We start from the raw sequence: 21,761 nt of genomic DNA on the forward strand, positions 1-21,761 counted from the left end.
CCCCTAAAGGGATAGACTACCCTGTTCTACTTGGCTTCAAGACTGAGATGAATGAGAATCTGGATTTTAAGAGTGAGAGTTCTCATTCAAATCTATATCTGACATAACTGCAACAGGAATACAGAATACGATTGGCTAAGCACATTTTAGAAAATACAAATGTTCCTTCCTCAAGTTTGCTCCAACATGGAACTCTCTCATTAAAGAACCTTAACCAGCCTTCAACTATCCACTGCTTTAAAGCTGAAGTATATATTAATATTTAAAAACTGATTTAAATTATATTACACTGCAGCTCCTCTTTATTTGGCACTTCACACAAGGACACTTGTGGAATTATGCTACTGCTGGAACGTGTGGTTAAATGAATCAAAGCACACCATAAATTGAAGATTAACAGCCAGAATATTACCTTGGACACATATTTTGAAAGAACCTTATTTAAATCATGCAGTATGAGGATCATGGTATAAATCAAAATTGTTTATGAATATTTATATGGAATTGAATTAAAATACCTATTTCTCATCCAAGATCAAGTTTTGATCACTGTGCAATGAGTTACAGTTTATTTTTTCAGTTTATTTTTACAAGATAAAACTTGGATAAAAATGTGCTATGCATTCTCAATTAAAAGTACATCATGCAGTGAAAACAATGAGGAATCCTTGTGGCACCTTAGGACCTAACAAATTTATTTGGGCACAAGCTTTTGTGGCCTAGAACCCACTTCCATGCAGTGAGTTACAGTTTATTTGTTCGTGTAGTTTTTTTCATAAAAGGCAAACTTTCACATCAGCTGTTTTGTCTAACTCTTCACTTGTTATGTGAAATGTTGTTTGTTCACTTTATTATACAACATGCAGAAGCATATAGGCATAATATGCATGTTTTCCTGTTCACTCAATTTGGTTCTGACTGAAAACCTGCTGAAGTCAATTGGAGTCCTTCCATTGACTTCATTCAGCTTTGGATCAAGCCCTATCTGCCTCATCATGCAAACTAAGCGTAACCCCCAAGGAGATTACCTAGATTCCTGGGGCTCTGTCTGCTGGCAGCTCAGGGAGAGGCACACCGTCTCTGGTAGGGAGTGAGATGCCCCTCCCCCCGGGAGTTCAGGAAAGGGGAGAAGCTATTTTTGAGTCAGTCTGGAGCCAGCCAGGGCAAGGGCAGGACTGGCTGCGTGGGGAGCTGCTAAGGCCCAGGCCTGTATGGAGGGTTCCCCCTGAGAACTGGCCTCTATGGACCTGAAAGCAAGATCCCTCAGCTGGGCTTTTCCTTCTCCACTGATGATTTCCAGTTTGTAGAGTTTTGCTGTTAAACTTTCCCAGCAAGGCTGAGTTAGCCCTCCAGCTCCCTAGGTGAGACCAACCACCACATGGTTAGCTCTGCTCTGTCTGCTAGTTCAGGGCTGCTGCCTGGGTGTGTGTGTGTGCTGGGCTAGAAGACTACAGTTTGGATTTTAGGACAGCTGTGTGATCTTCACTTTGAGCCCTGCACCTCTTTGTGGAGAGGGGAAATCCTGGGACTGAAGCAGCCTAATTCCTGCCTGAAGAGGATTCGTGCCAGCAGAGATCAGCCCCTCTGCAGTGACTGAGGAGTCCAGAGTCATTCATGGAGTTTGTAAATGTATCATCTTTTAGTCAATCAGGGAATTTGTTTTGGGGACCCCTTACTCCCTGAACTGTGCCCTCAAACCAGGGAGTAAGGGTTTAGAGATTTTATAACCTGCTGCATATTAAACCTGTGGAGCAATTTACCTCCTTCTTCCCTTTGTGAGTCCTTTGAGCTGTACTGAACCCAGTCAGCTACACTGCTAAACCACTGCAGAGAAGAATTTTGTGGTCATAGGTCACCAAGGGTCCCAACAAAGTACATGTATCAATGGGACCAATCTTACATTTGCTACAATCAAGTCACATGACTGGGGAAAGACACCGATATTATCAGCGTGGGCACCAGTGAACCTAAAAATAGTGTTTTACCCTGTTACATTTCTCCTGTTTAATATAATTGTGTTGAATATAGTGTGTGTGTTTGTGTTATTTCTTGGAAGTCTCCAACTATCTGGCAAGTAAGTGGGAATTACCCGTGGTTAGAATTTTCCTCCCAAGCTGCCCTGGTGACTCTGCCAGGAAGGAGTGAGGGGGTGGAGGCACTGCCAAATAAATTCATAGGAAAAAAGAAAGAAGGTACACCCCCCTGAGTGGATGGCGGAATCCAGAAGAACCCAGACCTGTCCATCAAAACCTGTAAGCAGATTGGCATTAAAGAAGGTAACCGGGTGGAGAGGGGCACTACATAAGACAATGCATCTTTAGCCCCGCTGTGCATTTGTAACTCATTAAAATGCATGAGGAATGACTCGTGTTTGAATGGCTATTTGGTTAACACGGTATGGGTGGCCACCTGTTATAAAGGCCAAAAAATGGAGTTCCAATTGCAGCTGTTAACAGGTTTTATTGTAGAATATTCACATTATAAAAAAGATGGTATGAATATTTATTTCCATTCAAATTAAAATATCTGGTTCTCATGTGAAATGAAGTTTATAATATGTAGTGATTATCTTCAGTTTGATGTCTTTGTCCTTCCTTAGATAAACAGTGAGTATTAACACATCAATGCTAGCTATCCTTTGACTTCACTAAGATTTTTATCACCTCCACCTGTTTTTTGGGCCTCTTTTCAGATTTCCACACTAGACGGAGCAGGCATTTTAGAGGTATTTAACTGGCTACAATTTCCTGTCCCTCTGACAGACAGTAAGATAACCTGTTTTTAAAAACCCACTTCATCGTTATTCTGTGCTTTTACTGACAGCTTTGTGCAGCTGCCACTCCACACCCAGAGACTGTAGCAGCCAACTGGTTTCCTTTTGGAAATACCTCCACTAGGAGAGGCAAGATTTTAAAGTAAAGTAAAGCTGTTACAGGGCTCCATCCAATTGCCCCTCTACACAGCATGAGTCTGCAGCTGTTAGCAGGATGTTCCCCTTGGACCTTGACTTCCTGAGTCTGGGGAAAGAGGAGCATCATTCAAAATAAGGCTCCTATGGGCTTCATACGGCTCAATGCACACAGCCTGAAACTGCTATTTTCATAACTCTGGCAGCACGGTAGCATCAGCATCACTTCTCTTCTTTGGTTTTCCTCTGACATTAACACAGTACATCTTGCCTTTCACATCATGGACCTGATCCAAAGACCACTGAACTCAATGAGAGCTTTGGGTAAGGCCCCTGTCTCCTTGCAGTGTGGCTACAATATTGTGGCGCCTTTTGTTTTCTGTATACTGTACATTTACTTTTCTAAGAACTCTGTGCAGCAAAGTTGAGCAGCCATTTTGTTCTTAAAGTTATTGCAGCCTGTAAAAGGTCAGCAAGGATTATGTTCTCTCATGGAGACATTAGATTCCAGAAAAAAAAACAAACAAGATAAGCTGAACTAAGTAATCACTGAAGTACATGGTTTGCTCATTGTATATGAAAATACATCTTCTAGCGTCTCTCAGACACCACTATTATTTCACTTCAACTATCATCTCTCATGTGGGCCATGCTGCCTGCTGGAAAATATCGTGGCAAAAACTGAACTTTCATCTCTCCTACTGAACCCTCTTCTTTTTCTCCATTGTGGTTGACAACTCCACTGTCAGATGCTGGGGTGCAATCCAGAAGGCAACCCCTCACTTGTTACCACCTGCCCCACAACTTTGGGTGCATCATAATACTTTGCAGTTGTAGTTCCCAAGAGGGGCCATTCGCAAACAACCTAACAGCATGCAGGTCAGTCCATGTGTGTCTGTGTATAGCTGCAACACTGGTCCAGCAACTCTGACCTCAGCAGCCTGTCAGCAACACTCCAGTCACACTCTGGGGCTTCCAGCAGCATTGGATACTACTTGCAGGGTGGCCCACCACACACTCCCATTCTCAATGTTTCTACAAAGTGTGTGTTCTGGACAGTGCCGATGTTAAATGTCAGTGCCCATGTAAAGCCTCAATATTCAACAGTTGGCTGTTTTAACTAGAGTTACCAAACAGGTCAGATTACATACAACACTGGATTAGTTTAGATTAAAAATGAAGCACGTTTATTTAACTACAAAGAGAGGTTTTGAGTATTAAAGTCAGAAATGGCGACAAAAAAAAAACAAAACAAAAACCACACAGATAAAACACTTTCAAATAGCTCAAACTTAACCAACTAGACTTGGTTAAAGGTAAAATTCTTACCACGTTCCCACAAACAGAGCTGACCAAGTTCACAAGTCTGGATCTCCCCGCAAAGTCAAAGGGCTGGTTCCCTTGTCATTTTAGATGAAAGATGAATTGGAGTGTTTTTGCCCCTCACTTTTAGTCCAGTCACCCTTTGAAATGCATTTTCCTGAGGGTTACCCCTAGTTAAAATTCATTCCAGCAGTGAGGAAGGAGACATGGAGTCTCACAGTGAACGAGGTTCCATACCAGCGGTGGGCAATCTGCAGGCCGCGAGACAGTTTGTTTACATTGACCATCTGCAGGCACAGCCGCCCACAGCTCCTAGTGGCTGCAGTTCACCGTTCCTGACCAATGGGAGCTGTGGGAAGTGGCAGCCAGCACATCCTAGTGGCCTGCCGCTTCCCAAAGCTCCCATTGGCCGGGAATGGCGAACTGTGGCCATGCTTGTGGATGGTCAATTTAAACAAACTGTCTCACCGCCCGCCAGTGGATTACCCTGACGGGCTGTATGCGGCAGATTGCCCACCACTCTTCTATACGGTTTTCTAAAATGCAGATCCATCTGTTCCTGCCCAACTTCTTTGCCAAAGAATGGCCACTTTACAGGTGATTGCCAATCAACTTTATTGACACCTGGCTAGAGGCATTAGCTTATCCTTTGTCTCTGAGAAACTGGTTTGCCCTCCTTTTCCCATCCCCATCTTGTCTGGTAAACATATTATAGTCATAATTTCAGTTTATGTTCATAACTCTTAATTTGCATTTTGTATATACATTACACAAGAATACTGATTAATGTGTTATTAGCTTTTAAATGAAAGGCATGTTTTGCACAAAAAAAATACTGCAGTAGTGTGCAGGGTGTGAATACAGGGGTGGTTTCAGACACATCCACTATCTTTTTTCACTCAACACACAACTTCAAAGCTGCCCCTTATCTTCTCTCCCCTCAGAGTCAGGCTCTCAAGTTTTGTCATTTTTCCAGCTAGAATATTTCTAAAATCCATCTTTCCTTCTCCATAAGCAAATATACTGTTCCACAGCTGACTTCTGTCATCTGGCCTATCACATCCATTTTCTCCAGCTCTCATTTATCTCCTCTTCAATCTATCATTCAGGAAGTCAAATGATTCTTCTCTCACATTGCTCTGATCACTTTACCCCACAGACTTCCAGTCCCTACTTTTTTTTTTTTAAATATACCACTTGAGGAGCTCTCTCCAATGTAATCCTTGATGGCCTGCTTAAAGAAGTTTTAAATACCCTTTATGCCACTGGAGAGGTACAAAGGGCACTTAGAGATGTCCAAAGATCTGGCCCTCAGTATTATGCTTTTACTTTAATTATCCTATTTGTTAGGGTATCTTCTTACCTGCTATAGTGATAACTAACTGTAGGATATTATAAAATCATAGGATAAAAATAGAAATTGCCTCTCTAGTTTCCTAACTTTTATTTCCATGTCATGTTTGGAATAACTGCAACCTCATCAGGTGCTTGCAGGCAGCTGACATCTGTTTAAATGAAGCCTTGCAAATAAATTGAAAAACCAGTATAGGAGGAGTTGTAACACATGTAGTTTTTTTGAATATCTGAAATGACAAGAGCCTATGCAGAAAAATGAATTTAATTAAAGGCACTCATGCAGATTCTTAGCCTTATAAATCTGCAAAGTCATTTCCCCTTCAATTAAATTAGCATTTGTCATTGCATGGAAATAACTCCCTACTGATCAGGTTTGCCAATACTGAACAATTAGGAGAAATACATAATACAGTATTGCAAAATATTTCATGTTAAGAGTATCTTAGTAGAACCAGTGGATCTGTGCTGCTTACCATCCACATGGGCAATTCCCTATTGGTAGTTCAAAAAGTCCCTTAAATGTTTAAGTAGAGCCACATCAATCAGCAGGGCTTCATGACAGAACATATATTGTGATTTACACATTCTGGAAATATATGAGGGAAAAAAAGAGTACTGGACAGTTTGTGAACTGCTGATCTACAGTGTGTAGAAATAAGTAAAGAAATAATTTTAAAATGTAGAGTAATACATATGGGGAAAATGTGGAAATTCATGTAATCAATGAGAGACAGAGAGAGAGTTGAACAGCAGTAATAAAGAAGGGAGACTCAATGGGTCATGCTGGACAGCAAATTAGACATAACTTTTTGTGTGCAAAGGGTTAGTTCAGTGTGGGGGCACATACATAAAAGACTACTATCATGAAGGGATGTCAGAGTTTCTCTCTCTCTAGCTCTTGGGTGACCACCCCTCATAATGGCCACTTGCCAACAGCCTACGTTCCTTGCTATTAAATGAGCTACACCAATCTACATCTGAAGATCCGGCTGATCATGTTCAGTTCTAGCCATCCCAAAACAAAAAAGCTTGTGGGGTTTCAGAGAACAGCAACAGATATTGTGCGACTGGAGAGAACATGGAATCCTATTTTGCCCTAAATAGTCCTTTTCTCCTCCATCTTCTGACTGAACGTGTATGGTATGTTCGTAGATTTTGTAACTAACATTTGCTATTTAAAATGAATCAATTGTTGGAACAATTTTCAAAACGGGGTAAAGTGCTTTGAACCCAATATTGGAGACACAAACCTCAAGGTGAATGAATGAAGGAAGAAAAGGAGTATTACAAAGCAAGATGTATTTTAATTGCCCTAATTATAAGCTTGTTGTAACAAGCATGTGCATAATAGTAATACTAACAAATGCATTTATATTTGACTTAGCAAGTTGACTAACAAAACCAACTCTGACTCACAAGTTGGGACTGGAAAGTAAAGGCAGATTTATTTTCCTAACACCCTCAGGCTTCTTGGCACCCTACTAGGGGGTCATGACCCAGAGGCAGGAAACCCCTGCTTTAAGCCACACTGCAACTTTCAAACATCTAAAATCAAGCAAGCATGAAACAATATATCACACTACTGAGCATGTGTCCAGGTGCTGAACTGCAGGAAAAACTGGGCCAGTAGAGAGGGCCCACTGACACAGTAACATACTACTGTCTTATATAACAGTAGCACGTGAACAGCAGTTGCCCTGCGCCAGAACAACACAACATTTCCTCCAAAGTTGATACAGTGTATTTTTCACAATAAGATTATGTATTGTTGGAAGTTTAAACAGAAGAAAGTGAAACACATGCTCACTCATGTATGTGAATGTTAGGATACCAAATGAGTGTTCAAATGTTTTGTAACACTCTAGACGGAATATTTTAAGGCTGTGGAATGCCTTGTGGGTGCTGAAGTCTAACCCTATAAGGCAGAGAGACAAACCTCCAGTTTGAATGGCAGCATTTGGCAAACATGGCAAACGAGCTCCTGGGAATGATGCTAGAGGGGCCAAGCATCCCAGCAGGCTGTCTTCCTAAAAGATATGCTCTGTTAGTTCAACCAGAAGTTATTAAGCTAGGTGCAAGAATCACGGAGTGAAATTTTCTAGACCATGTTATTCAGCAGGTCAGACAAGGTGATCATAATGGTCCCTTTTGGCCTTAAACAAAAAACAAAAAAACTATCCAACGCTGCATCCAATGCAGCGGCTAATGGTCCAAATAAAATGCAGCTAATGGCAACCAACAAACGTTCTTCGAAATTAAGATAAATAAATAGGGTTTACAAAAACAAAAAACCCACAACTCAGCCAAACAATCCCCCCAAATAAATAACCCTTTCCTCTAACACGTTAATTTAAACGTATGTTAACATAAGTGTACATGATGCAAAGTTTTAAAGTCAGCAAGACTGCTTAAAATACCACGAGATGATATATCCCTGCTTGTGCACAATATTGACAGGGCTGCAACACTGTGTGCATGGAGTATGGGGATTTTGCATAATGTGTAGTGGAGGAAATGTGAAGGATAATTTGCTGCAAATGGTGACAGTTTATAAACCCACACAAATATGCATATTGCTCATTACCAAGAAACATTTTTATTTAATATTTAGAACATTATGGTTTTTTCTTCTTCTGTCCCTTAGAAAATCCCTCAAATTAACTGTCATATGAACAAATGGGTTTTTTTTTATTTTTACAGGAAACTAGTTTTAATGCACAAATTACAAACAACCTAAGATGAGTAGAGAAATAATTACATGAAGTTAAAAGAAAAGGAGGACTTGTGGCACCTTAGAGACTAACAAATTTGAGTATAAGCTTTCAAGAGCTGCAGCTCACTTCATTGGATGCATTCAGTGGAAAATACAGTGGGGAGATTTATATACATAGAGAACATGAAACAATGGGTGTTACCATGCTCACTGTAATGAGAGCGATCAGGTAAGGTGAGCTATTACCAGCAGGAGAGCGGGTGGGGAGAACCTTTTGTAGTGATAATCAAGGTGGGCCATTTCCAGCAGTTGACAAGAACGTCTGAGGAACAGCGTGGTGGTGGTGGGGAATAAACATGGGGAAATAGTCTTGAATAAAGACTGGGAGTGGATGGGTCATTACACAAAGTAAAACTAAGTTAATTGTATCCAGTTTGCAAATTAATTCCAATTCAGCAGTCTCTCAGAGTCTGTTTTTGAAGGTTTTTTTGCTGAAGAATTGCCACTTTTAGGTCTGTAATCAAGTGACCAGAGAGACTGAAGTGTTCTCCGACTGGTTTTTGAATGTTATAATTCTTGACATCTGATTTGCGTCCATTTATTCTTTTATGTAGAGACTGTCCAGTTTGGCCAATGTACATGGCAGAGGGCCATTGCTGGCACATGGCCATTGCTGGCACATGGCATATATGCAGGTGAACGAGCCTGATGTGATTAGGCCCTATGATGGTATCTCCTGAATAGATATGTGGACACAGTTGGCAATGGGCTTTGTTGCATGGATAGGTCCCTGGGTTAGTGGTTCTGTTGTGTGGTTGCTGGTGAGTATTAGCTTCAGGTTGGGGGGCTGTCTTTAAGCAAGGACTGGCCTGTCTCACAAGATCTGAGAGAGTGATGGGTCATCCTTCAGGATAGGTTGTAGATCTTTGATGATGCATTGGAGCAGTTTTAGTTGGGGGCTGAAGGTGACGGCTAGTGACGTTCTGTTATTTTCTTTGTTGGGCCTGTCCTGTAGTAGGTGACTTCTGGGTACTCTTCTGGCTCTGTCAATCTGTTTCTTCACTTCAGCAGGTGGGTACTGTAGGTGTAAGAATGCTTGATAGAGATCTTGTCGGTGTTTGTCTCTGTCTGGGGGGTTGGAGCAAATGTGGTTGAATCGCTTGGCTGTAGACAATGGATCGTGTGGTGTGGTCTGGATGAAAGCTGGAGGCATGTAGGTAGGCACAGTGGTCGGTAGGTTTCTGGTGTAGGGTGGTGTTTACGGTGCTAATAAGCGATGATCACATAAATTTTCAAAAGTGGCCAGTGACGCTGAATGCCTCCACAAGTAAGATAGTTAACCTAACTGGAATTGAGTCTGAGCCAGTGTAGATTTCCATAGCACTGTTCAACATAAGTACTAGGATGCACCTATGACAATATACAGCAGCTGAAGCGGTTTTCCTTCCCTGTAAGGCCATGTGAAATACCAGTGCATAACAGCTGTCTGGACTTGTTTGAACAAAACCTGAAGAGAGAAACCTTATGCTTTACAAGTGTGTGTAATTAATCAACATTACATGTTATATTAAGTGTAATTATATATTATGAAGTCAAGTGGGCTGCTGTTCAGATTAAGGGACTAAGTCCAGATATCCTAGTTCATTTTGCCCTGCCAATGATCTGCTGTGTCATCTTGAGCATGCCACATAACCTGTCTGTGCTTCAGTTTACCCAGCTGAAAAATGGCACCAATAATATTTATGTACCTCAAAAGGTTATGGTGAGGCATAAATAGTAAGAGCAAATTTTTATCACTGAGGGCCTTTTGGTGTCAACTCAGTAAGTACATAACAGTTTATACGATTTTAACATGATTTATCCATTATCTGGTTGCTCCAGATTTAAAGCTACTCATCATTCACCCAATGGGTTAGGTCCATTGCTGCTCATGACAGGCTATTTCCAGTTGGGTATGGGGTTGTAAAAAAAGTCTCGAATTAAAAATGTATGCTTTTCTAACAATACCTCAGCTCAAGTCCTACTGTGAAGTTTGCATCACCAATTATAAGACAACATAGTTTACTGAAACATATGTTTTTTCTGGAAGATTTATTGTTTATCTACAGATACACTTTTTTGAAGGCTATTGGGTACAGATCATTAGCAACCCAAGATGTCAACAATGCCTCTATACTCAATGTGCTACATACATTTTGACAAACAATTAATCAGAACTCTATATTGCATCTGGCTCATATTTACAGCCAAAGAATGAATTGGGTTGAAAAATCATTTGAAAGGGATAATACTTCAACCTGATGACTTTGTAGTTGGTTTTGTTTTCCTGAAAGGATTCTGCTAACACATCATGTTTGAGAGACCAACAGACACTGAATTTATGAGCCTTTAGGTAAACAAAACATATGGTGCTTGCCATGTTCCATCTATTTCATAATCAGTCATTTAGCAATAAATGCAAAATCAAATTTGGAAAGCTTTTCATGACACACCATTTGAAGAGATCACTTATGTTCTTAATTTTGACAAATCTTTCATAGTGAAATTATTTTTCTTTGTTGTTCTAGGAGGTTTTCATTAACCCCTGTTGACATTGAGACCCAGGACTTTTCAATGACTAATATGGATACAAAATGCAATATAGCTTTGCTCCTGGAATGACAGATTTGCTGCAGACATCAAACAATTGAAATCTGTTTCAATTGTTCTTTTCATCTTTACATTTTCTTTAATGTCAGACAAAAAACTGCACTTGTTTGCCATATCATTTTAGCTGGAATGGCCACTATAGCGTTATTCCATGTTCAAAATCCTGATCCTGCAATCACATCAATGGGTCTCCACATGGCCACAAAATCTGCCCATGCACCTCTGATTACAGAATAGGGGACTATGCCCAAACATACCTAAGCTTTAAGCATGTGAGAAGTCCATTGAAGTCAATGAACATCTTACATGTTTAAAAGTTAACCATATGATTAAGTTCCTTGCTGAACTTGGGCCTATAAATGTATCAGGCTATATGCATCAAATAATGCCAAAAACTGTGTGTGGATATGTCCCTTGGAGGACAAGAGGATGCTTGTTAAACACACAAGCACAATTCCATGATACATATTGGAGGTTACCATGCTGGCCCTGGCCTGTCTGAGATCCATTTCACAGGAACGCCTCATCTAGATCCCCAAGTATCAGAGTATTTGGTTTTGCAGAAGAATGAAAAATAGGAGCTGTTTTCATTTTTCCCCACAAGAGCTTAGAACAGCCCTATAGTCTACTCCCCAAAAGTGGTAAGTTCTTTTGGGGAGTAGACTGTAGGGCTTGCCAAATGTGGTAAGTCCCCATTCAGAAGTGGTAAGAGGAAAAAACATGTCTTTGCTAAGAGATTGGGATGGGGAAGAATAGGTCCCTTTTTCACCTAAGTTCTTAAGGTATTTTCCTTCTCCCTAGCTTCAGAATCATTTAGCAGTCCTCACTGAGAGGAAGCAATTAGCCTGCCCTACAAACTAGATAACTGCACAATAGGGGAATGAGAGGAAAGTGAATACAAGGAAACAGGGGACCCACCCCTTCCCTGAGAAATCAGTTCTGTTTTCACAGGAAGCATCACATTGACTTAGTTCTTGTAGTCCCCCATCCCTTTCTTTTCTGCCTCTGCAGTTTAATTTTCAGTCTATGGGAGGATTACAAACCTGGTTCATGAGAGTATGACGTTCTAAAGTTTTGAGGCATCCCACACACACTTAACTCAGGCCTACATTTTCCAGACCCTATTATAGTAACAGCATTCCCTTCCTGTCAGAAAAGTAAAAAGGCACCACAAGGTCCAATTTACATAACTGAATAGGTTTTCTACTACTTGGTAGTGCATGAAACATAGTAATAGACAACATTCAGGCAGGAATTTTCCAGTGATCATATCTGCCCCCTAAATTCATCACATGGATTTAATTGGGGGCACATTCCATGACTACTCTGGAAGGTAGAGAATACCAAGTAATGGCAGCATCTCTGGACCTGAGTAGCAATTAAGATTACTGCTAGTCATCCCACAGACAGTCAGGGATAATCATTTGTAAAAATAAGCATAGTGTCTTTTAGGGACAAGACTTCTTTGCCGCCTGCAGTCAGAATACAAAGCAAAAGCTGTTTGATGGCGTCTGGGAAAGGAATCCTCCCTGCAGACCACACAACTGCTCTTTAGCTATTTTTGTGCAGTAGCCCGCTCCCCTCCCCCGAGCCGAGGATTCTGTGCTCATTCTCTTATGGGTGCGTCTGGCTGGTGGATCTCCACAGATTCACCCACACCATCCCTCCCAAAACGCTCCCTACCTGCAAGGAGCCCCTCCATAGTACTTCGCTGCCCAAATCTTAGCTCCCCATGCAGCTGACCACACTGGTTCCACTGAGTTCTGGTCCAGCCACAGCTGCTGAAGGACTGGGCAGGTTTTGCCCACCCCTTGGGCAGTTGAAAGAACAGTTAAATATAGTAGAGCATAAGCTTTCGTGAGCTACAGCTCACTTCCTCAGATGCATATCGTGGAAACTGCAGCAGGCTTTATATATACACAGAGAATATGAAACAATACCTATTCCCACCCCACTGTCCTGCTGGTAATAGCTTATCTAAAGTGATTTCCAGCACAAATCCAGGTTTTCTCACCCTCCACCCCCCCACACAAATTCACTCTCCTGCTGGTGATAGCCCATCCAAAGTGACAAAGCCCACTTTGGATGGGCTATCACCAGCAGGAGAGTGAATTTGTGTGGGGGGGTGGAGGGTGAGAAAACCTGGATTTGTGCTGGAAATCACTTTAGATAAGCTATTACCAGCAGGACAGTGGGGTGGGAATAGGTATTGTTTCATATTCTCTGTGTATATATAAAGCCTGCTGCAGTTTCCACGATATGCATCTGAGGAAGTGAGCTGTAGCTCACGAAAGCTTATGCTCTAATAAATTGGTTAGTCTCTAAGGTGCCACAAGTCCTCCTTTTCTTTTTGCGAATACAGACTAACACGGCTGCTACTCTGATACCTGTTAAATATAGTGCTTACTTTAACTAAGCTTTGCAAGACAGGTTAATGCATTAATAGGAGAAACAATGGCTACCCACTACTCTGAATATATTTCTGAAATGGAAACAAAAGTAGTGACATGAACAGCTTCCTTTATATCAATTTATTTTTATTACTAGGATGTAGAATGAGAAATTAAGATGTGAAAAAAAATCAATTGAAGCATCTTAACTTTCAGACTAGGATCTTTAGCTGGTGCAATTTGTGCAACATGATACAATAAAATAAATTAGAGCAGATAGTTTTGTAGTTCAGCTCAAATGCATTTAGAATATGGCTCATATAATAGATCAGAAAAAACCTTCTCTTCAGTCCTTCAGCAACAGAAATGTGGAACACAAACAGTGGTAAATATCAGATGCAAAATCAAACCAATAATTTTGAAGGAAGTTTTGTTAGCACTTTTATTGTACTGATTATCCAAAAACGTTTAAGTTTCAAATATAATACTTTGTTTCATTTAATTTGTCTTATAGGTGTCTAGCCAGTTAGATAGTTGTTAAATGCTTTGGATCTCGATAAAGATATTTTTGGGCCAACCACTTTGAAATATTTCAATGGCGAGTAAGTAGGTATTGAAAAACAAAAACAAAAATCAGAATAGATCTTAAATTAGTGTGAATTAGCATAGCTCCACTGACTTCAGAGTTACTTTAATTGATACTAGCTGAGAATCTAGACCACCATTTTTATACTTTTATGGAAAGAATTAATGGAGCAAAGGAAATAGTTTGCATCTGAGCTCTTTTAAAAATTCCGATTTGAAAAATGATAAAGCATGCAATTTTTCAATGTGAAAAAAAGTCTTGTCTTTCTCCTTCCTCATGTTACCCTGATATCCCACCCTGGTGTAAATACCTCTCTCTGTCTCACACACACACACCCACCCCCCCCTCTGGAATTGCTAAAGTCTGTTCTTATTGATTTCAGTGGGAGAAGAATCAGACAGTATTAGTATTACCAGTACTGTAAAGAATTATAAAAATCCATGGTTATATACATAAGGAACATTTTGACTAGTCAATTCATTTTGACTAGTCAATTCACAGTCCTTATCTCTCAGATTCCAGACAGGGACAACACCTCGTATATTCAGGTCATTTGGCCCTTTCATTCCCATAATGGAAGTTGATACTCTTTTAGCTATCCAGACATCTGTTGGAAGAGTAATGCAACAAAAATCAAAGTTCTTTGAATGTATCGGCGCCACCTTTTGAAACAAGTTGTAAGGACTAACTAGGTTTCATTTTAGATTTGATTTTAACAGGGAGGAACTGGTTGCAAATCTTAAGGTTGAAGGCAATTTGGGCTAAAGTGATTATGAAATGATGATTTCATGATTTGAGGAAAGGACGGAATGAACCCAGAATAAGAACAACGGGCTTAGAAAAAAAAAATCAGACTTTAACGGACTCAGAGAACTGGTAGGCAAGGTCCCATGGGAAAAAGTGAAAAGAATTGAAATCTAGCAGTTTCTCAAAGAGGCATCAGTAAAGGCACAACAGCAAATGACTCAAATGTGAAGAGAAGAAGAATAGGAAAAGGCCAATAGGGCTCAATAAGGAGATCATGGATGACCTGAAAACTAAAAAGGGTTCCCACAAAAAGTGGGAACATGGACAGATTGCTAAGGATGCAAAAGAATAGCACAAATACATAGGGGAAAATGAGAAAAATTAAGGCACAAAAATGAGTTACATCTAGTAAGGGATATAAAAGGTAATAAAGAGGTTCTTTACATACATTAGGGGTGGAGCAAAAAAGAGAAAGAGAAAGAGCAAGGAAAATGTACATCTAATACTTTGTGGAATGAGAGCTAACAGATGACAACTTGAATGCTGAGGTGTTTAATGCCAATTTTGCTTCTGTCTTGAAGAAAAAGGTTAACAGTAGTTGAATGAAAAAGTAGTTAACTAACATTAACACAAAGGGGGATGGAATAAAAGCCAGAATAAGGAAAGAACAGGTTAAAGAGCATTTAGATAAGTTTGACGTATTCAGCTAGGCAGAATCTGAATTCACCATAGGGTACTTAAAGAACTATCTGAAGCCACCTCAGAACTGATAATTATCTTTGAGAACTCAGACTACAAGTGAGATCCGAGATGACTGGAGAAGGGCAAACAGAATACTTATCTTTAAAAATGGCAAGGAGGGGGACCTGGGGAAATTATAGACAAGTCAATCTATTCGAAATGTGGAAAGATATGGAACAAATTATTAAGCAACCAATTTGTAAGCACAGAAAGAATAATAGGATTATAAGGAATAGCCAGCATGGATAAGTCAAGAACAAATCATTACAAACCACCTATTTTCCTTCTTTGACAGGGTTACTGGCCTAGTGAATATTGAGGAAGCACTAGATATATCTTGACTTTAGAAGGGCTTCCTCACCCCTATTGTTCCATAGGACATTCTCATAGACTCATTTCCCTATTTTGCTTAAGAAATTATATTATAATGGGGTCTAGATAAAATTACTATAAGGTGGGTGCACAACTGGTTTAGAAACTGAACTCAGAGAAGTTATCAATGGTTTGCTGTTAAACTGGTGGGTCTTCACAGAGGTCTGTCCTGGGTCTGGTGGTATTCAATATTTTCATTAATGACTTTGATAACGGAGCGGAGAGTATGCTTATAAAATCTGCAGACGACAGCATGCTGGGAGGGATTGCTAACACTTGAGTACAGAATTCAAATTAAAAATGACCGTGACAAATTGGAGAATTGGTCCGAGTTCAACAAGATGAAATTCAATAAAGACAAGTGTAAAATACTTCACTTAGGAAGGAAAAAAATCAAATTGCAAAATGGGGAATAACTGTGTAGATGGTAGTACTGCTGAAAAGCATACGAGGGGTATACTGGATCACAAACTGAATGAGTCTACAATGTGATGCAGTTCCAAAGAAGCTACTATTCTAAGGAGTCATATGTACACAACATGGAGAGGGAGTTGTCCTGATCTATTTGGTACTGGTGAGGCCTGAGCTGGACTACTGTGTCCAATTCTGCTTGCCACACTTCAGGAAATGGATACATTGCAGAGTCTGGAAGAGATAGGGTGACCGGATGTCCCTATTTTATAGGGTCAGTCCTGATATTTGGGTGGTTTTCTTCTATAGGTGCATATTACCCCCCCCACTCCCATCCTGATTTTTCACACTTGCTGTCTGGTCACCCTAGAAGGAGAGCAACAAAAAAATGATAAAAAGCTTAAAAAGCCTGACCTATGTCGAGATGTTAAAAATGACAGTTTAATCTTGAGAAAAGAAAAAACTGAGGGGAGACTTGATAGTCTTCAAATATCATAAGTGCCATTATAAAGGAGATACTAACTAGCCATTCTCCATATCCACTGAAGGTAGAACAAGGAGTGATTGGCTTAATATACAGGAAAGGAGATTTAAATTAGATATTAGGAAAAAAAACCTAGGAATAGTTGAGTACTGAACATGCTTCCAAGAGAGGTTGTGGAATCCCCCTCATTGGAGGTTTATAAGAACAGGTTAGACAAACACCTCTCATAAATGGTCTAGGTCAGTGGTGGGCAACCTGCGGCCCATCAGGGTATTCGGATTGCGGGCCACGAGACATTTTGCCGACGTTGACCATCCGCAGCCACGGCCCCCCGCAGCTCCCAGTGGCCGTGGTTCACCATTTCTGGCCAATGGGACCTGCGGGAAGCGGTGGCCAGCACATCCCTGCAGCCTGCCATTCCTGCAGCTCCCACTGGCTGGGAACGGCGAACCGCAGTGACTGGGAGCTGTGGGGGGCTGTGCCTGTGGATGGTCAACGTCAGCAAAATGTCTCACGGCCTGCAATCAGATTACCCTGATGGGCCGCAGGTTGCCCACCACTGGTATAGGTATACTTCGTCCTGCCCCAGTGCAGGGCTGGACTAGGTGATGGCTCAAGGTCCTACACTTCTAGGAGACTGCGACTATGAGGCATTGCTTCCAAAGGAAGATTGAAGCCATATGCCCTTAACCTCCTTCACAGGCTGCCATTTTTACTTGCCTGGAAGCCATAGCTGTCCAATGGATTAGGCAGAGATCCTAAATGTTTAAATTTCATGAAAATTCAAAGTTTCGTGGATGCAAAAATCACATTAAACAAATTTGCTCAGTTCTGTACAACCCATGTGTAAAGACTGTCCCTGTTAAAAATACCTCCACTCCATCTACAAGATCAACATTCAGAACACAAGGCAATGGACTGCTCAGAGGAAGAAGTAAACTTATATTCATTGGAAGGTTGAAGGGAATGTTTTTCTTGGTTTATGGTTTGTGACACTATGGGAGTCTTTAGAAAGGTTAAAGCCTATGGCTGAAAACCTATCAAAGTTTTATCATATGATATCTTCCATGTCAGTCCTCAATCAGTCTCAAAAAGGTTGGTACTACGTTAAATGCCCTTTACTTCACATCAGGCTGGAAATTAAAGGATTTGTTCTCTCTATATTTTTAGATTATTCAATCTCAACTCTTTTTTAATGAGGGGTGTATTGTAAACAAACCTTATTAAAAGAGATGAGGTTTTATCTTAACTTTAAGAAGTTTTTTGTTTGCAAACCTGCTTGTATTTTTGAAGGGGACCAAAAGCCCAGATACTCAGAAGGATTTAGGTACCCAAATCCTATTGATTTAAATGGTTAAGTACCTATTTTGAGGATCTAGGCCATAGCACTTAAATCAAGCTAGTGTTTAAGGTCTAAGGTAAGAGATTCCTGCTCTAGCAAATCTCAAGCGACACATGTAATCAGGGCTCCCTTTCCAAAGAATTCAGTAAGTCTATAAAATGTGTGCACACATCTGTGTGCCTGCAGCCATACTTAAGGTTATGGTGGGTAGTACAAGGAGGTTTTGTCCATACTGGAACTGTGAAGTGTTTAGAGCCTGATTTTCAAAAGTCAAGTATCCACAGACCCCACAGACCTCGGTAAGAGTTGTACATACTCAACATTTCTCTAAGTCAGGCCCTTAAAGATTTAGGATATTTCCAGCAAATTTAAAATAAAAAAAGATTAATAAAACAAACCATGGCCAAGACACACTGTCTTTTCCTGCTCCCTTCAATGTCTGCTCCAGCCAAGCATTCCCATTCATGCTCCCTCTATACCCTAAATGTCCCCTTCATCTCCTCTTCCATATTCCATCAGTTTTCTGCCTTCCTGAGTCCATTTCTGTCTTGGCCCCCTTCCCTTCTTCCCTGCCTTCGTCAGACATCTTCCCTCACAATTTCTTTCTGTCTGTTCACCTTGATCCATATGCCCGCACTGCTGGCTCAGCTCAACAGTGGCAGCAGCACAGCCTAGCATTGACAGCAGGTCAGTTGATATCTATGCAGGCTGCCAAACCGTTTTAAAATATTGCTGTGTTTTCACACGACAAGGGCTCTGCATAGTGTGGCACGGGCCAGTGCCACAGGTAACAGGAAAGGGAGAATAAAAAAAATCCCCCAAAACCTACTAACATAAGACACAAATACGGCTGAACAGAACATTTATCTGCCCTTATTCAGCATACAGGGGGATTCAGGATCACAGCTACCTCCAATCTGATATCCCCTTCGGCACTCCCAAAATACATGAAAATTACAAAGAAAGAAGGATTTTCTTCAGTGGGGGTAACAAACAAATAGCCCCTTAAATGAAATAGCTCTTTTAAGCAGTATTGCAATTGTCCTAGGCACCACAGGAAGGCAAGACACCTGGAATGTAGTTTAACTAGGTCACATCTTGATTAAGTAAGATGTATGGGAGCTATCTAGCAGCAACTTGTCCAGTGCAGGCTTTTCTTCTTTGTAATCCATACCATCTAGTAGAGGGCTATTCCCAGACCCCCTGTATACTGTGAACCTGATCCTAGCGCTGCTGCTAGGACTGCAGTGCCCTCCCCTCACACAAGGATTAAGAGAGAGTGGGAAAGGAAGTGCGGTTTTCTCTCTGTACCAGACAGAAGGAGCCCCAGTCCCATTCCCCACCTTCTTTAGGAACAGCCTTCTCCTAATCCCCTTCCAACGCTGGTTTATCATGGAATCAGAGTTTTTATTGAACAAGTACCTGCACTAGGCACCTCCCAAGCGTAAAATTTATGTTGTTGCAATTTAGCAGCCCAGGGAACTTGGGTGTACATTGAGAGGAAGAGGAAAGAACCCACCCAGCCCAGGCTCAATCTGGCAGTAAGGGAAAAGTTCCTTCCCAGGTGAGTAATATGATCAGGGCAAGGTCCTGAAGCCTGGTCCTAACTACTCTCACAAGTAGGGGAGGGAGGAAACTTTTTCTAAGGGCATAACTCGGTGCACCAGACAGGGGGCAAGGGCTTATTAACCCACTCTTGGGTATATGGGAGCTAGCTGGCTAGAAAAAAAAAAGGTGTTACATAAGCCAAGGAGTCCCGTCCTCAAGCCCAGAGGAAGGAAGGGGCAATCCTTAAAGGGGCCATAGGTTTTCTTTCCCTACTGGCCCAGACAAAACCTCCCCACATCTGAGGCTGCAGGAGGTGGGGCCATTCCATGTAAGCAAGATGGTCAGTTTCTCAAGTCCTCCTTGCTTCTGGGTTTGGCTCCAAGATGGCTGAGCAAGAAATTGCCCTGTTCCCTTTGTCAGCCTTTCTACTGTTTCCCCTTTTGGACTCTGTGTCCTAATGGACTCAAAGAGAAGCAGAAAATAAATGTCAAAAGAGCAGCTGGGCTCTAGAAATCTGAACATTTTGCTAAAAGAATCTAACATTGCCTGTAACCTGAGTTCCATAACTTAGCATTTGTAATGTAATTAATCTACAATCATGTCAATGTGAACACATTGTGTGAGTGGGAAGCAAGTTAAATTTGTCTGTGTGATGAGAGCTGAGAGGCATGTGCCAAATATTATCATCTGCCTTGACAAAGAACCCTCTAGTTTAGCGTCACTGCTGAATATCAAGCTGAGAAATCTGTGATACTTTGTCATTGAACATCATGGAGTGCTATATATTGTCCCGGATATTTCCTCATTCAGCTGCAGGAGAGTATATAGCCCTGCATGTCCACTGCTCTCTCTCATTCCTTCTTAACTGAAGAAGTTGGGATTGTAGTTGAAACAAGTCTGTTTTCTGCTTATGGGGCATTTATCTGAACCAAACCCAAAATTTGAACCTTATTGTGTTGCTTCATTATTTACCTCATTATATTCCTTAGACTTGACATACCATTATTTCAATCACTGATCACTAGCAGCAGGTCCCTGTTACATTCCTGATATGGCTTTGGCAATTTTGAATTAGTTTTGTACTATGTCATCTTGTCTTCTTATTTGCCACTTTTGTTAAGCTTGGCTAAGCTTTACATTAATTTAAAAACCTTAAGTTGCCAGATGGGTTTTCATAGGCACTCATAGCTCAAATATTTTGCCAATTTACTGCCCACTTTGAAAGTATATTTAAAAGTGAAATTCTTCCCTTGCATTATTTTCTCTTAAATTGGATGTATTTGTAGTCTTAGAAATCGTACATTGGACTGTTTCTTAGCTACCAAATTCAACTGTCACCATTTCAGGAAAATATGAACCTTTTTATTGCATACATTGTCTAGGTTCCAGTGTAATGCTTGAATAAGTCAAAATTCAGCAGACCACTCCTTTCCAGTCCCCTTCAGCATAGTTAATCAGTACATTTTATGGTGGGTTAAAAATTAAAACTAGAGTATTTTTCATTACCTATGATTTTTAATAGCATTGTGTCACTGCTTCCTGCTGAACTATTATGGTCCAAATGTGTCTCAGATGTCTAGTTACTTAATTATGTTTCTGCATACTTCATTTGCTACAGTGAATTCTAAACCATCTAGCTGTCTATTCAATGATTTCATTATTTTCTATAGGACCTTTAGCTTTGACCCTAAGAGAAGCTTGTAGAAAGACACCATATTCACAGTATGCAACATTATACAAGTTACGCCTAGAGAAGGAAGGTAATTAAAATCACTATTTTCTATTTAAACCAAATACATATATACAAACCTAAGGCTAGAGGGGAAAAAACAACCCACCTTATCCTTGCAGTGCTTCTATATCTGTAACAGATAAGCCTGCTGGAGAAAAGCAAAATCAGCCTTTTTGAACTTAAAAGCATAACTGAAATCATTACTGTTTAACAAGTTTTAAGTACACTTGCTAGTAAAAGCTGGCTTCAGCGGTTAATGAAGTTATGAAATTCAGGGGGAAAAGTCTTAAATCACACTGCAAATGGATTTGGTTTAAAAGTAAATAAAATGAATATAACAAAAAAACCCTCTTGAAGCTACAGCATTATGGTAATATGGATGTAATGGCTATATTATATATGGATGCATATTCTGCAGGCGTGCAGTATTCTCCATGCCAGAACACAACCAAATTCTAT

The 21,761-nt window shown here is 40.6% G+C and overlaps 1 long non-coding RNA gene across 1 annotated transcript in view; it reads right to left on the reverse strand.

Annotated features, from left to right (window-relative positions):
• LOC311525751 overlaps nucleotides 1-21,472 on the reverse strand; it is a 280,572-nt gene extending 259,100 nt beyond the window's left edge. Inside the window, exon 1 of the long non-coding RNA XR_014712857.1 lies at nucleotides 21,409-21,472. This is a non-coding gene — a long non-coding RNA (uncharacterized lncRNA). The remainder of the gene's footprint in view (nucleotides 1-21,408) is intronic.
• Nucleotides 21,473-21,761: the final 289 nt, after the last annotated feature.

The sequence above is a fragment of the Lepidochelys olivacea genome, assembly GCF_965140295.1.
Source record: "Lepidochelys olivacea isolate rLepOli2 genome assembly, chromosome: 9".
Classification (NCBI taxonomy): domain Eukaryota; kingdom Metazoa; phylum Chordata; order Testudines; family Cheloniidae; genus Lepidochelys; species Lepidochelys olivacea.